The sequence below is a fragment of the Phocoena sinus genome, chromosome 6, assembly GCF_008692025.1.
Source record: "Phocoena sinus isolate mPhoSin1 chromosome 6, mPhoSin1.pri, whole genome shotgun sequence".
NCBI classification, from domain to species: domain Eukaryota; kingdom Metazoa; phylum Chordata; class Mammalia; order Artiodactyla; family Phocoenidae; genus Phocoena; species Phocoena sinus.
In genome coordinates this window covers 80,990,270-81,006,155 of record NC_045768.1, presented here as the reverse complement: position 1 = coordinate 81,006,155, position 15,886 = coordinate 80,990,270, and the positions used below count along the sequence as shown (strand labels likewise).

General features: G+C 46.1%; 1 long non-coding RNA gene and 1 other non-coding gene across 3 annotated transcripts; one reads left to right on the top strand and one right to left on the bottom strand.

Moving 5' to 3' along the window:
* Positions 1-271: 271 nt before the first annotated feature.
* On the bottom strand, positions 272-15,019 carry LOC116755359. 2 transcript variants are annotated; one of them, XR_004350337.1, is made up of 3 exons: positions 14,981-15,019; positions 13,480-13,572; positions 272-322 (listed from the first exon to the last, which is right to left on the bottom strand). It is a non-coding gene; the product is annotated as an uncharacterized LOC116755359 (long non-coding RNA). The 2 variants fall into 2 exon arrangements; XR_004350336.1 differs by lacking the exon at positions 14,981-15,019 and adding an exon at positions 14,125-14,220.
* LOC116756229 lies at positions 13,472-13,642 on the top strand. The gene has a single exon (XR_004350597.1). It is a non-coding gene; the product is annotated as a U1 spliceosomal RNA (small nuclear RNA).
* Positions 15,020-15,886: the final 867 nt, after the last annotated feature.

Below are 15,886 nucleotides of genomic sequence, written 5' to 3'. Positions count from 1 at the left end.
TTAACAACGGGAATTTATTTTTTAATAAATTTATTTATTTATTTTTGGCTGTGTTGGGTCTTCATTGCTGTGCGTGGGCTTTTCTCTAGTTGCGGCGAGCAGGGACTACTCTTTGTTGCAGTGCGTGGGCTTCTCATTGCGGTGGCTTCTCTTGTTGCAGGAATACGGGCTCTAGGTGTGTGGGCTTCAGTAGTTGTGGCACACAGGCTCAATTGTTGTGGCTCACAGGCTCTAGGGTGCAGGCTCAGTAGTTGTGGCACACAGGATTAGCTGCTCCGCAGCATGTGGGATCCTCCAGGACCAGAGCTCGAACCCGTGTGCCCTGCATTGGCAGGCGGATTCTTAACCACTGTGCCACCAGGGAAGCCCCAGGAATTTATTTTCTTACCATTCTGGAGGCTGTAAGTCTGAGACCAGGCTATAATCTTACAATGGGATAGTACTCAGCAATTAAAGAGAATAAACTAGTGTAGTTCATCTTTGTAAACAGTTGCTGGTGAATATGCAGAATGATACAACTGCTTTGGAGCATTATTTTGGGTGTTTCTTAAAAAATTACACATACATCTTCCTTATGACCCAGCAATTCCACCCAAGATAAATAAAAACATATGTCCACACAATGACATATGCATAAATATTCATAGCAGCTTTATTTGTAGTAGCCCCAAAGTGGAAACAACCCAAATGTCCCTCATCTGATGAATAGAAAAACTGTGAAACATCCATACAATAGAATACTATTCAGCAATAAAAATGAATTAACTCTGGGGCTTCCCTGGTGGCGCAGTGGTTGAGAGTCCGCCTGCTGATGCAGGGGACGCGGGTTTGTGCCCCGGTCCGGGGGAATCCCACGCGCCACGGAGCGGCTGGGCCCGTGGGCCATGGCCGCTGGGCCTATGTGTCCAGGGCCTGTGCTCCACAACGAGAGAGGCCGCAGCGCTGGGAGGCCCGCATACCGCAAAAAAAAAAAAAAAAAAAAAAAAAAGAATTAACTCTTTATATGTGCTATAACATGAATGAATCAAAAACATGATACTTCCCAAATGAAGGCAAACATAAAAGAGTACACACTGTATAATTCCATGTATATGAAGTTCTACAACAGGCAAAGCTTATTTATAGAAACAGACAGAAATGGGTCAGTGTTGCTTTTAGGGAAGGGTGTGGGGAGGATTTCCTGGGAAGGGCAGAAGGGAATTTTCTGGGGTGATGGCGATGTTCTATATATTGTTTAGAGTGATCACACTGAAGTATACAATTGTCAAAATTCATCAATTTAAACATTTAAGATCTGTACATTTCATAGTATATAAATTATATCTCTAAAAAAAACTGAATTAAGCCTCAATTTATTTATTTATTTATTCGGCTGCGTTGGGTCTTCATTGCGGCGCGAGGGCTTTTCTCTCTAGTTGCCTCGAGCGGAGGCTGCTTTTCATTGAGGTGTGTGGCCTTCTCATTACGGTGGCTTCTCTTGCTTCTGAGCACGGACTCTAGGCATGTGGGCTTCAGTAGTTGTGGTGCACAGGCTCAGTAGTTGTGGCGCACAGGATTAGTTGCTCTGTGGCATGTGGGAACTTCCTGGACCAGGGCTTGAATCCATGTCCCCTGCCTTGGCAGGCGGATGCTTAACCACTCACTGTGCCACGAGGGAAGTCCCTATGCCTCAATTTTGGATTGCTATCACCAGGTGGCAGTGGAAACTAATTTCTAAGAGTCCAACTGTAAAGTGTGTGCAATGCCTAAGATTTGTAAATCATTCTATTAGTGAGTGTTCTTGAAAGCATGAGGCACAGTTCTGTAAGCATGAATTTTAAATTTCAATCAGTAGTATTGTGCTGGAGGTCTCTTTGTATTTCTTACCCTCCCCCTGCCCCATTCAGCACCGTGTTTTAAAGATCTATTTACTCTGTTGTGTGTCCATCTAGCTCATTGCTCCTTACTGTGACAGAACATTCCAGTGATGGATGCCTCATTGTGTCCAGCCCTCCAATCACCACAAATAACTTTGTGATAAAATATCCTCTTACCGCCCATCATCGGATGAATGGATAAAGAAGATGTGGCACATATACACAATGGAATATTACTCAGCCTTAAAAAGAAATGAAATTGAGCTATTTGTAATGAGATGGATAGACCTAGAATCTGTCATACAGAGTGAAGTAAGTCAGAAAGAAAAAGACAAATACCGTATGCTAACACATATATATGGAATTTAAGGGAAAAAAATGTCATGAAGAACCTAGGGGTAAGATAGGAATAAAGACGCAGACCTACTGGAGAACGGACTTAAGGATATGGGGAGGGGGAAGGGTGAGTTTTGACAGGGCGAGAGAGAGTCATGGACATATACACACTAACAAACGTAGTAAGGTAGATAGCTGGGGGGAAGCAGCCGCAAGGCACAGGGATATTAGCTCGGTGCTTTGTGACAGCCTGGAAGGGTGGGATGGGGAGAGTGGGAGGGAGGGAGACGCAAGAGGGAAGACATATGGGAACATATGTATATGTATAGCTGATTCACTTTGTTGTAAAGCAGAAACTAACACACCATTGTAAAGCAATTATACCCCAATAAAGATGTTTAAAAAAAATAAAAAAATAAAAAAAAATAAAATAAAAAATAAATAAATATTTAAAAAAAAAAAATATCCTCTTACATGTTCTTTATGCACCTGTGTAAGAATTTCTCTAATGATATAGCCAGGAGTGGGGTCCTTCCCAGCTCCACTCATAATATTTATTTATTTGTACATTTTTATCCCCTCTACTTCATAAATTCCCCCAAAATTCTTTGTGCTAAAACAGCTGAATCCAGGCAACATCCCAAACTTTTAAATTAAAGGAAATGTATGCTGTGAGTCATTTTTTGTTTTTTGTTTTTGCTGTGAGTCGTTTTATTTGTATGTCTCTCTGCAAAATGTGTAGTGCTCTTTGTGATGTCGTTTAAATTTACAAAATAGTATTGTTGACTAAGATTTTCTTATATATAATTTATTTTTTCATTTATTTTATTTCTGGCTGTGTTGGGTCTTCGTTGCTGCATGCGGGCTTTCTCTAGTTGCGGCGAGCAGGGGCTATTCTTCGTTGTAGTGCACGGGCTTCTCATTGTGGTGGCTTCTCTTGTTGTGGCGCATGGGCTTAGTAGTTGTGGCTTGCGGGCTCTAGAGCACAGGCTCAGTAGCTGTGGCATACGGGCTTGGTTGCTCTGCGATCTTCTCGCACCAAGGATCGTACCCATGTCCCCTGCATTGGCAGACAGATTCTTAACCACTGAGCCACCAGGGAAGTCCCTGTTGACTAAGATTTGAACCTCCAAATTGATAATCGTGGATTATCCTGATTCTTTGTGGTAAAACAGCTGAATATAAGCAACATTCTAAATTTTAAATTACAGGTGATGTTTTAGAACAAGAAGTTTTCTCAACAGTGGCACTATTGACATTTTGGGCCTGATAATTCTTTGCTGTAGAGGGCTGTCCTGTGCATTATAGGATGTCCCTGGCTACTACCCACTAGATGCCAGTAGCATTCCTCCTCCCTGTTTGTGACAACCAAATGTCTCCAGACATTGTCAAATGTCCAATGAGGGGGGCAAATCACCTCCAGTTGGGAACCACTGTTTTATGGTAAACAAACTCTGGGATTCACTTGGAACCCTTTTGCTAGACTCTCCCCCCCCAACTTTTGATTTTTAATAAATTTATTTATTTATTTTTGGCTGCATTGGGTCTTTGTTGCTGCGCGTTGGCTTTTCTCTAGTTGCAGCGAGAGGGGGCTACTCTTCATTGTGGTAGGTGGGCTTCTCATTGTGGTGGCTTCTCTTGTTGCGGAGCATGGGCTCTAGGCGTGCGGGCTCAGTAGTTGTGGCGCACGGGCTTAGTTGCTCCGCGGCATGTGGGATTTTCCCGGACCAGGGCTCGAACCCGTGTCCCCTGCATTGGCAGGCAGATTCTTAACCACTGCACCACCAGGGAAGCCCCCCCCCGCACCTTTCTTTCTGTCAGTTTATTTCAACCCTAATCTCAACTACAGACTTGTATTACATGGTCATTTAAAAAATGTCCGTCCCTGCTTTCTAGCTGGAATAACGTTCTTTCTGGAGATACTTACCAGAGCCCTTAGCCTCTTAGTGGACTAAGCACCAAATAGTCTTTGCTAGGTTTCCTGGCTTCCCTGTCTCAGACACTAAAGTGCATCAGAGGAGGAAGAGGGAGTCAGAATTCTCCTTGTGTCTGCTCCCGGAGGAATCCAGAAGAGCAGGTAGAACCCCACAGCGGCTGATAAGATCTTAAGAGTCTGTTGACCCAGTCTGCAAGGGGAATAGAAAAAGTGGGTCTCTCTTTTTAGTTCTCACATCCTCTCCCCTCCTCTCTCTAGATCTCTCTCTTTATTTATTTATTTATTGGTTTGCACTGGGTCTTAGTTGTGGCAGGTGGGCTCCTTAGTTGCGGCTTGCCAGCTCCTTAGTTGCGGCATGCATGTGGAATCGAGTTCCCTGACCAGGGATCGAACCTGGGCCCCCTGCATTGGGAGCTCAGAGTCTCAACCACTGCGCCAGCAGGGAAGTCTCTCTCTAGATCTCTTTTGTAACAATTTTTATCTACAGTCCTGGATAAGCACCCAGAGTGATGACTGTCCCCTATATTCCTCAGCACACTAGCACTGTAACTTTCTCAGGAAATTTCTCTGTGTGGGAATTTCCTGGCGGTCCAGTGATTAAGACTCAGCACTTTCACTGCTGAGGGCCCGGTTTAATACCAGATCAGGGAACTAAGATCCTGCAAGCCAAGCAGCATGGTCAAAAAAAAGAAAAAAGAAACGTTCTCTGTGGTCAAATAAGTGAGGGCAACACTGCCTACTGAATCCCTGTCTCGGACACTGGCAATGCCCATTAGATTATTAAAGACATTGAGGTGTCTTTAATGTGTGAAGGCGTTACCACCACTAGTCCTAGGAGCAACAGCAAAAGCTGCAGCTGTGCGAGCGAGACCGTTGCACAGGAATTTTGGAGGAGGGATGCAACTCCTCAGATGTCTTTTTTTTTTTTTTTTTGGCCGTGCTGCACGGCATGCAGGATCTTCCCTGACTAGGGATTGAACCCAGGCCATGGCAGTGAAAGTGCAGAGTCCTAACCACTGGACTGCCAGGGAACTCCCTCAGATGTCTATTTTTAACCTAGCATTTCCCAGATTGACTACAGAACTTTCCCATTCCTCCTCCATTGTTTAACAAATATTTATCAGTATTAACACCCCCAGAGCTGGTGTCCCAAGGAACACAGTTTGGGAAATGTTGTCTTAGCTATTAACAACCTACATCTTTTGTAAATTGCCTTCAAAAGCCATTAATGTGTTCATTCATTTATTCAAAACACTGTTGGGCATCCACCATCCTAGTATGAGGACTACAAAGATTACTCGTCCCAGCAGCCCCCCCGGCAGACAGATGAATCAGATTGTGTCAGTAGATATGTGAAGGTCTGAGCCAGATGTTGGGGAAACAGTGGAACCCAGTGATTAATTCTGACACTGGAGCTCTGATAACCTTCACAGATCAGGCAATACCTCGCTAAGCCTAGAATACAAGATCGAGTCCCTTAATCCTTACAGTGTCAGGGGCTTGTTAGAAAGGCAGAATCTCAGGTTCCACGTTGGAACTACCAAGTCAGAACCTGTGCTTTAACAAGATCTCCAACGGATCTTTTTGTACATTACTGTTTGAGAAGCACTGCCTTAAAATGAGCACACTGTCTGACAAGAAAGTATACAGAAACAAAATGCAGTTCTGTGTGATGTCTTGGCCAAAGGCTGACCTAGCAGCCTCCAGGCCAGGCCAGTCAGACAGGATAAGAAGGGAAGATGGGCAGAGGCAACGAGTGTCTTCTTTCCTCTCCTCACCCTCACCCAGCAATGACTGATTCAGCAGGTAAGGCTACAGGCATGTCATCCGGTAGCAGGGACGGGTAATGAGGCCATACCTGTGGTCCTTCCTGCCTAGATGTCTGCCATGACTGGGTAGGCATAATGGGTTTGACTGGAAGGAAGGGAAAGAGTAGGGTTTGGAGGGGAAGGGGGTACTTCCCGTTACCCTCCCAGAGATACCATCTCTGCTCTGGACCAGACAAATGACCAGCCACAGAGCCACAGAGCCACAGAGCCCAGGGTTCAGGGCTCAGGGCTCAGGAACTTTTAGCTTCTTCCTCTTGATCCTCAACATTTGTTGAGGGAGGAGGTACAGGGAGGGTTCACGGCAGCCCGACCCACTGGGAAGGAAAGAAGTTCAGGGCGAGCACACCTCGACACTGAGCAGGTGGCCCAGTTTTGCAATCTCTTTCCCTCCACAGGTCATGCGCTTGTCTGGGTGTAGCCCTGGGCACTGGTGGGGGGAGCTCTGTAGGCTACAGTGAGACTGAGGGCAGGCTGGGCCTTTGCTAGGGGCCCTGGTGAGGACCCGGGGGATGGCTTTTCCCACAGACTAGGCTGTGATGGGTGGAGGGCGACTAGCCCAGGGTGGGGGTAACTAAGGGGAAGGAAACCGAAAACCACAACATAAATAACCACAATGAAGGGGAGCAGAATATGCCACCCCCAAATAAATGCTTTGATAAATTGATTATTTTGAGGTGTAAGCACTTGAAAAATAGCAAATGTAGGGAGAGGCTTTCTCTGAACTCTCCTTATCTGCCTAAGGATAGATCTTCCAGAAGAACTCATTTGTCATAGAGTCCCTCCCCGGTGGTATCATCAACTAGGGAAGAGAGGAGACTAGAAGTTGATAGCACACCCAGAAGATAAGCTTTGTCATGAACTACTATACCTTCAATCTAAGGGGCCCATTCATCTATCCTTAAAATCATTTCTTCTCACCTGAGAGTCCTCCATTCCCTGCCAAACCCCCACCCCTTCCCTATTAAGATGGTATTTAATCCTGAATTCTAAGCCACCTCAGGGCATTCGTTATTCACTTCCCCCTGGGTATCTCCAATGAGGTATACAGGTTAATCAACTTCTGTTTGTTTTTCTCTTGTTAATCTGTCTTTTATTACAGGGGTCTCAGCTAAGAACTCAGAAGGGTAGAGAAAACATTATTTTTTCTCCCCTACAACAGCAAAACAAAACAAAACAGCAAAATACCAACACCAGCACTGCCCCTGCCCTTAGGAGGTCTTATGTGTGATGCATCTCCCAGTAGGGGGTGCCTCTGTGCACCCTCCAGGGGCCAGAAGAGATGAGGTGAGCACCCAGTGCCTGAATACACCAGGATGAAGACTTCTTGCTATTCTACCTAGATATTCCAAAGGTAAGTCAGGCAGCAGTAGACAGAGATGGGATAGGGAGGTGGCATTTGAAGCAGAGGGAAGGGCCCACAGAAAGGCCCAAAGGCAAGACCACATTCACCTGGGTGGGAAGAGGGATCAATTTACATAACTCCATCCAGTTCTGATGAAGCTGGCCCTATTGTGTTTTCTACTCTCCAAGGACACCATTCATACCCTGTGCCTGTCACTGTTGGAAAAGTCCCTGTTTGTTCCCCAAGGACAGGACTACTTGTGACTCACTTTGTTTCCCAGCAGCCCACTACAGGTGGCCCAACCTAACCCTGACTGTAAGACTAAGGGCTCCCCATAGCTCCACGGTAGGTGCTCAGGACACCTGGATCTGTTGTAGCAACCCTGCTCCTGCAGGCAACCTCCTCAGAAGGGTACCTGCCTCACCACCTCCTACTCTTTTCTGAAGAAAGGGTTAACTTATAGAGTTATTTGCTGAGGTTCCTGACAGGAACCAGGCCAAGGCATATCTGGGGGCGGATTCCTTGGCTGGGACTTGCCAGGGTCAGTCTGGTTTGTTCCTGATAACGTGAGCAGAGGATGATGTATGTGTGCTCTAAAAAAACCAAATAAAATTCTGGCTGCAAAAGTAATTCATGCTCATTGTAGAAAAATTGGAAAATATAAATAAAAAAATAGACACCACCTTTAATCCCACCACCTAAAGGCAACCTCTTTAGACATTTTGGTGAATTCCTTCCAAGTTTTTTTTCCCCCTATGCGTATCTGTGTACATATTTAACATAGCTGAGATCATACTGACTATGAGTTTCATGCCTTCCTTTTTCACTTGGCAGTACATTATAAGCTCTTACTCATTTGCTGTAATCATCATTAATATTCCATCCTACCCGTATATAATTTAGTTAGCTATGTCCCTGTAGTGGTTACAGATTTATATCACACTTCGACTGGGAATGTGCAGAAAAACTGTGTTTTCTATATTCTTCGTCTCTAGCTGATCTAGTCTCCTGCACAACTTCCTACCTCCTTAATAGGGAAAATTAACAGTGGGTCTAACTAAAGAATAATCTGAAGAAATAATTTGAATAGCCTGCCTTTAAGGGTTTTATCTTTCTATGTGATCCCATTTTGCATGTCAGAAACCTCAGTCTTCCTCTTTGCATCTTTTCTGTAACAAATTCTAACCCCTGCTCCTCCTGCCTTCTCATGGATACGGAATTGGCCAGGGTCTCAGCAGAAAACAGATGGCTTACTCAACGCAGTCACTGAAGAGTTTCATAATGGGACTACCTACAAAGATGCCAGCAAGCCTAGGGTAACACGTAAGAAATGGCGAAGCACTCAGGACCAGAAATGTGTGAGGGCGTTACCACCCCTAGTCCTAGGAGCAACAGCAAAAGCTGCAGCTGTGTGAGCGAGACCGTCGCACGGGGATTTAGGAGGAGGGATGCAGCCATGGCCTCCTGCGTGGTCTGGCTGAGAGGGAACTAGGGGAGAAATGACTCTGACATCTCTCTCCACCTGCCCTCTATCTCTTTTCAGGGCCTCCCATTGGCCCAACTGAATGGGAAGGCAGGGGAACAAGTATACTGCAGAGGTCAACCTCCCAGTATACAGGGAGAGTGGAAGACGGTGGACAAAGGATTTGAAGGGGCAAGTGAAGAATAACTAGCCCACGTGATTTGTGCTGAGGAGGAAAAAACCAAAAGAAACAGTCGCATTAATACTTTTCAAATCCTATCTATTATTGGACTTCCAAGTTGCTTCTTATTTTCACTTTTATAAATAATGTTTTTTCAAATGGGGACATCTTTCAAACTCTAAATTTTCTACTGAAGTTAATATATAATGAGAAGAGGTACAGGGTCTCCCAGAGTCCAATTGTATTAGTTAAGTCTCTCTCTCTTTTCTTTTTTGCCGTGCCGTTCAGCTTGTGGGATCTGAGTTCCCCGACTAGGGGTTGATCCCGGGCCCTGGGCAGTGAGAGCACAGAGTCCTAACCACTGGACTGCCAGGGATTCCCAAGTTAAGTCTCTTTTGTTTATAAGTTACAAAAACACACCAGAGCTAGATTAAACTGAAAAAAAAAAAAGAGGGAGACATTAATTATCAGGATTATTAGGGTACTAGAGAGTCTCCCAAGGCCCAGTGGACTTCAGGAGTATAGGAACAGCAGCTGCAAGGAGCGGCTGCTCCCCCTAGGGCTGAGGCAACCCACACCGCCATCCCACCCTCATAGCTAAGACCCAGACCTTGTAGGAGAGGGTGTAGCTGTGGTTCACAGGATGACAGAGAAGTCACTATGGTGCTGCACTGGCAGAACAGAATATGCTGGAAATCCACCCTCTAGAGTGCTTGGGATGTATTTACTGGGGTCTCTCTTTTACAAAACCACCTGTAGCAGTAGTGCGAGGGGAAGCTGGGGCGTTTGGATGATGCTGGCCACTGTGCACTGTAGGAGTTGGATGCTAAAGAAGCCATTTGTCCTGCAGGAAGCTGATGCAGGACAAGTCACTTGCATCGCAGGAGCTGGATACTGGAGAAGCTGTCCAGGCTGTAGGAGCCTGGTGCTGCCTGCCATAGGGGCCTGCTGAGCAGAGCACACCGGAATCCGGAAGGAAAATCCCTCCTACAGTGTCTCTCCAGTGCCCTCTACTGACAAAGCTTAACATCTGTCAGCTTGCAAAGGAAAAATTTTGAGATGATCCACTACATTTCTGCAGGGCAGACAATGAAGATTGAATTTGGAACTGAGAGGCAATAGATTGAGAACTAGCACAATCCCAACTCCATATGCCCATAGGAGGGACGATGACTGATCCAGCTGGCGCCACCCCTGAATTGGTCAGTCACCTGTGCTGAGAATGGAACTGCATTCATAAAAAGAGAAGCAGTGAGCATGGACAGGCAGGTGCAAGAAAGCCAGCTGGTCACCAAGCAGCCTTTGGGCTCTCCAGGGGAGAGAAACAAGCATCTTAGTCATTAGAGAAATTATCTGTCCTATAGATCAAGGACATTTCATCAAGCTTCACCATGGTTTGAAAAAATACTCCTCAAGACTACCCATTTTCTTTTATTCAAACATGCAGCTCACCAAGAAACCTTCTGATGTTTCCTCCCATCTACACAAAACCAGATGAGGGACAGATTTCGGGCAGTGGCTACGTATTCTGATGTTTGAAAAGGGATATCATCCACCATAATCTAATAAATCAGCCTTTGATGTTATCAGCCATGGGTGTTATTAGTGAAAGTCTGTCACCAAGAATTTGCTCTTATGTGGTGCAGTAAGAAGTAAGGTTCTGACCCTGAGGAGCTGAGAAACAGGTTTTGGACTCGAGGGACTCAGTCAGGGTGTTCTCCTGAAGGACCTGCAGCCTACATCCTACACAACATCACTGTTAGCACATTCCCCAAGGAAGAACCCTGAAGAACACATAATTGGACATGGATATATCGAATTCTATAAATGTCCAACCAACAACCAACCTTCCTTCCTTCCTTCATAAATAAACAGCATATTTACTACTGAGCCAGCACTTTTAAAAAAAAATTAATTAATTAATATTTTATTTTTGGCTGCATTGGGTCTTTGTTGCTGCGTGTGGGCTTTCTCTAGTTGTGGCGAGCGGGGGCTACTCTTCGTTGTGGTGTGCAGGCTTCTCATTGCGATGGCTTCTCTTGTTGTGGAGCACAGGCTCTAGGCACACGGGCTTCAGTAGTTGTGGCGTGTGGGCTCAGTAGTTGTGGCTCATGGGCTCTAGAGCACAGGCTCAGTAGCTGTGGCGCACAGGCTTAGTTGCTCCATGGCATGTGGGATCTTCCTGGACCAGGGCTCGAACCCGTGTCCCCTGCATTGGCAGGCGGATTCTTAACCACTGTACCACCAGGGAAGTCCAACAACCATTCTTTAGTTGCTGGACTTTTGGGCTGTTTCCAGCCTTTCACTAATTTATGTAACACAGAGATGAATGTCTTTGTGTTTAGTGTTCTTTTTGTTGTTGTTTTGTATTTCAAGTGATTCCTTTAGGATATATGATCAGATTTGGAAATAAATTGGTGTCAAATTGCATCCTCCGCTTTTTTGGGGGGAAGAGCATGAACATTTTATAGACATTTGAGACCTACTTACTGCCCAATAACTTCAGAAATGTACCAATTACAGTCCCACTAGAGGCCATTTCAGGACATCCTGACTTGGAGTATTACAGTTTGAAATGTGTGCATGCATGTGTGCGCATACCTAGGAAATCTTGCTTTCTTTACACTTCTTTAGTCAATATTGGGGTTGGACGTTCATCCTACACCTGTTATCTCTTGTCCTCTTTTGAGAGTATTCTGTTCAAGTCCTTCACAGTTGAGAAGTATTTTATTTCAATCTCTGGGGAATTTCATGTCCTAGATTCTCTGTTCTGCCCTCTTTTGGTTGCAGAGGGGCTCTTTTCCCACCTGTAAATCCTTTGGAAATTCCCTTCTGAAGTCAAGTTCCTTTGGCATAGGAGGACAGGCTTGGGTGGCTAAGAGCTTCCATGGGGCTGGAAACAAGTGTATGGAAGTCTGAAGCCTGCAGAGCCAGTTGAACTTTCATCCCTGGTTGGAGAGCTTTCAAACGGAAGGAACTCGTCTCTACATAATTTTCTTTTCACTTTCCATTTTTAAACACCCCAGAGGGGCCCTGGGTGATTTCCTTCTCCTTATTTAACTCAAATTGAATCTCTGAATAAACTATGTCCCTCTTAGGAGCCTAAGACACATATTTAGAGGAAATGTGTCATTTAAAGTGCTTTTTTTTTGAAGTCATGTGAGAAATTATCAGAGTAAGAATCTCCTCACCACCCTCTGTGCTCTGTGCCTTCTTTAGCTCAGAGCCAGGAGAAAAACTTTCTCCTCTTCCTCCCCCCCCAGTCCTTTTCCCTTCTGAGTCTGACACAGAAGAAACTTGCACACAGGTGGTAAGTGGCAAGCATAGGGCAGCTGCATGTGTTGAAGTAAGTGTGGCATGTGCGGGAGTGTGAGAGATGATAAAACGCATTCATGTGGGGAGTGAGGCTGAGCAATGATAATCAAGGGAGCTCTGGGGAGAAGGGGCCATTTGTGGTCACCTTAAATGATGAACAGGATTTTGAAATACAGTAAAGGAGTCAGCTAAGTTTCTATCAGTTTCTACTCTGGCCTCACTGGTAGGTAGAGAATCCTGGTTCTCTGTGTTGATGCCAGAGACAGTTATCCATCCATCCACCATCTATCCTTTCATCCAACCATCCATCTACCCATGCACACATGCATACATCATCTGACATTTTATTCATTCATTTGTTCATTCTTCCAATGTTCCCTCCATCTTTCCATCCATTCTTATGTTATCTATCCAGGCCCTACTCTCTGCAGCACACTGAAGGCAAAAATATTTTTTTTTGTCTTTTTAAAAAATAACTATTTATTTATGTATTTTTGGCTGCGTTGGGTCTTCGTTGTTGTGCGCGTGCTTTCTCTAGTTGCAATGAGCGGTGGCTACTCTTCGTTGCAGTGCGCGGGCTTCTTATTGCAGTGGCTTCTCTTGTTGTGGAGCACGAGCTCTAGGCATGTGGGCTTCAGTAGTTGTGGCTCACGGGCTCTAGAGCACAGGCTCAGTGGTTGTGAGGCATGGGCTTTGTTGCTCCGTGGCATGTGGAATCTTCCCGGACCAGGATTCAAACCCATGTCCCCTGCCTTGGCAGGCGGATTCTATTTTTTTTTTTTTTTTGCGGTACACGGGCCTCTCACTGTTGTGGCCTCTCCCGTTGCGGAGCACAGGCTCCGGACGCGCAGGCTCAGCGGCCATGGCTCACGGGCCCAGCCGCTCTGCGGCATGTGGGATCTTCCCGGACCGGGTCATGAACCCACGTCCCCTGCATCAGCAGGTGGACTCTCAACCACTGCGCCATCAGGGAAGCCCGGCAGGCATATTCTTAACCACTACGCCACCAAGGAAGTCCCGGCAAAATATTAACAGGACAAGAGTTTAGCTTTCAAGGAGAACATAGTCTAGTGTTAGGCTGGACAACTTAAAAATAGGTCATAATACTGTGCAATAAGTCCACCCTATAGGAGTTTGTTTAAAATACGCCTCTGTGAATGCCCCTTTTCCCCCAGAAGCCTTACCTGACCACTCAATCTAAAATAGGTTATTGTATACTTACCTGGCATAGGAAATACCACGATCAAGAAGGTGGTATTTCCCAGGGCGACGCTCCTCCGTTGCACTCCGAGTGCACTCCGACCCTTGCGATTTCCTAAAATGTGTGAAAGAAACTCAGTTGCATAATTTGTGGTTGTGGGGGACTGCGTTTGTGCTCTCCCCTTTAAAAAAAATAGGAAAAATATAAAATAGGTTCTTGTTACTATTCTTTTTCATGATATTCTTTTTCTTTTCCTTTAGAGTGTTTATCACAATTTGTTAATATAATAGTATGTTTATTTGCTTAATTTCCGTGTCCCCCAGTGGGGACACGGAAATGTCTGCTTTGCTTACACTGAATACTCAACCCCTGGTCCCGGCTGGCACACAGCAGGCCCAAAGGAGACATTTATTGAGTGAATTAACAAATAAGCACTGATCGTACCCAGGCATGATGATTTCTTGCACTAAACCAGTGGTTCTCAAAGTGTGATCCTTGGACTAGCAGCATCAACAACACCTGGGAACTTGGTTTGGAGTGAAAATTCTTGGCCCTACCTGTACGTTCACAAACTGGTCCCATACCCAGAGGGCAGGGAGAGACCAAAGAAAGAGGCAGACCACTCCAGATTGGTAGGTGGCAGATTTAATAAGCAAGGGTACTTACTTCTGAGGCTTGTCTTTGGCGCCTGCAAGACGAATAGATCCCTGTACCTGCCCACCAAAACCTTAAAGTTAAACAGACCTTAACTGGATTCAGTCATATATTCAGTCCAGATAGTCTCGAAAACACCTTTCTCTCTCAAGGCTACGTCCTTGAAACAGCTACCACTGTGGGAAAGTAGGCTGAGCCTACATTCCAAAGACAAAGGGTGTGGGAGGAGCCTGAGACTGCCTGAGTCCAGCTGGTGGGTCAATCAGTGGTCATGCCCTCTCGATTCTTCCTCCAACACCAGCCCAGACCAGAATAGAATCAGAAACTCTGGAGTCAGCAGCCTGTGCTTTAACAAGCCTTCTGGGTAATTCTGATGGAGCCTGAAGTTTGCAAGCACTGTACTAAAGTGATAAACGGCCATTCTCGTCTACCGTAGACATCTGTGGATTTTAGCACAGAGATAAGAGTAATTATGTCTGGACTGGGAAATACTTCATGGAGAAGGTGACATTTTTAAGGAAGCCTCAAGCTAGATAAGCCAGAGAAAAGCAATTCAGGCAGAGAACTGTGTACCCAAAGGCACACAGGCATGGATTAGCCTGGCCTTTGGAGGAGTCTATAAGTAGTTCTGCAGGAGGGTCCCGGACATGGCAGGGAGATTAGGACGGAGATGGAGGCAGGCGCCTTGAATGCCAAGTTTCAAGCAGGTAAATAACTTGGTACCCCGTTTCCCCTCCCCACGGCTGTCCAGACTGACCTGAGTCAGACTGCCGCGGGCTCACTTCCCGTCCCCGCCTGCCTTTTTCCTCCCTCCCTCTTCTCCCAATTCTCCCACCTCCTCCCTTCCCCTGGGGGTGAGACGCCCTACCTTCCAGGCCAACTCCACTCCTCCCCGACCCGTCCAACTCGCTGACGTCAGCTGGGCCGGGCGCGCCTGGTTGGCGGCTTTGGAGCCAGGCCCCGCCCCACTGCGCGGCTTTGGGGGAAAGCCCAGGATGCTGGTCTGCGTCGGGGGAGCCGCGCAGGCGCCCTTGGTATAGGGCGGCGCGGGGCTTTCAGGGCTCGAGAGAAAGAGTCCCTTGCTCAGGAGACACCTTGCTTCCGAGGGAGCGGTCCGTGGTGTCAGTGTCGGTTGCTCGGGACCCACGCTTGCGTCATTTAGCGCCCCCCCCACCCCAGGGGAACTGGCTTCCAGTCTGAGCCCTCTTCTCCGCGACCGACCGCGCTGGTGACTCACAGCAGGACTGGTCTCCAGGGTCCTCAACCCAACGGTGCCTGGAGGCGATGAAGGGTGATAACAGACTTCCTAAAAATAGGTACTGTTTACCGAGCACTTCTTAGTTTGCTGGCATTGAGTCACCAACACCTTGTAGTTCTCAACTTTATGCAACCCAGTGCCCTTTTCTTATAATACGTTTCAGTGCCACTTCAGCATTTATAGATAATGTAACCAGCCTACATCCCAGTTCAATAGTATTAAACCACAAAATGCCACAATTAGTGTAAAGGGGGAAATAGAAAGAATTTATAATAATAGAACATATAGTTCATGCTCACTTGGGCAGCACATATACTAAAATTGGAACCATACAGAGAAGATTATATACATATATACATACACTTGTTTTTTTCAGCAGGGAAATGCTTGGGCAGACCCTCACTAGAAGATATAATGAAGTAGTTATTCCCCGCCAATCTGCAACAACTGCAAATGCAACCCTCACTGATACAGACATGTTATAGTAATGGCTCAAATACCACCAGCACTGTTGCC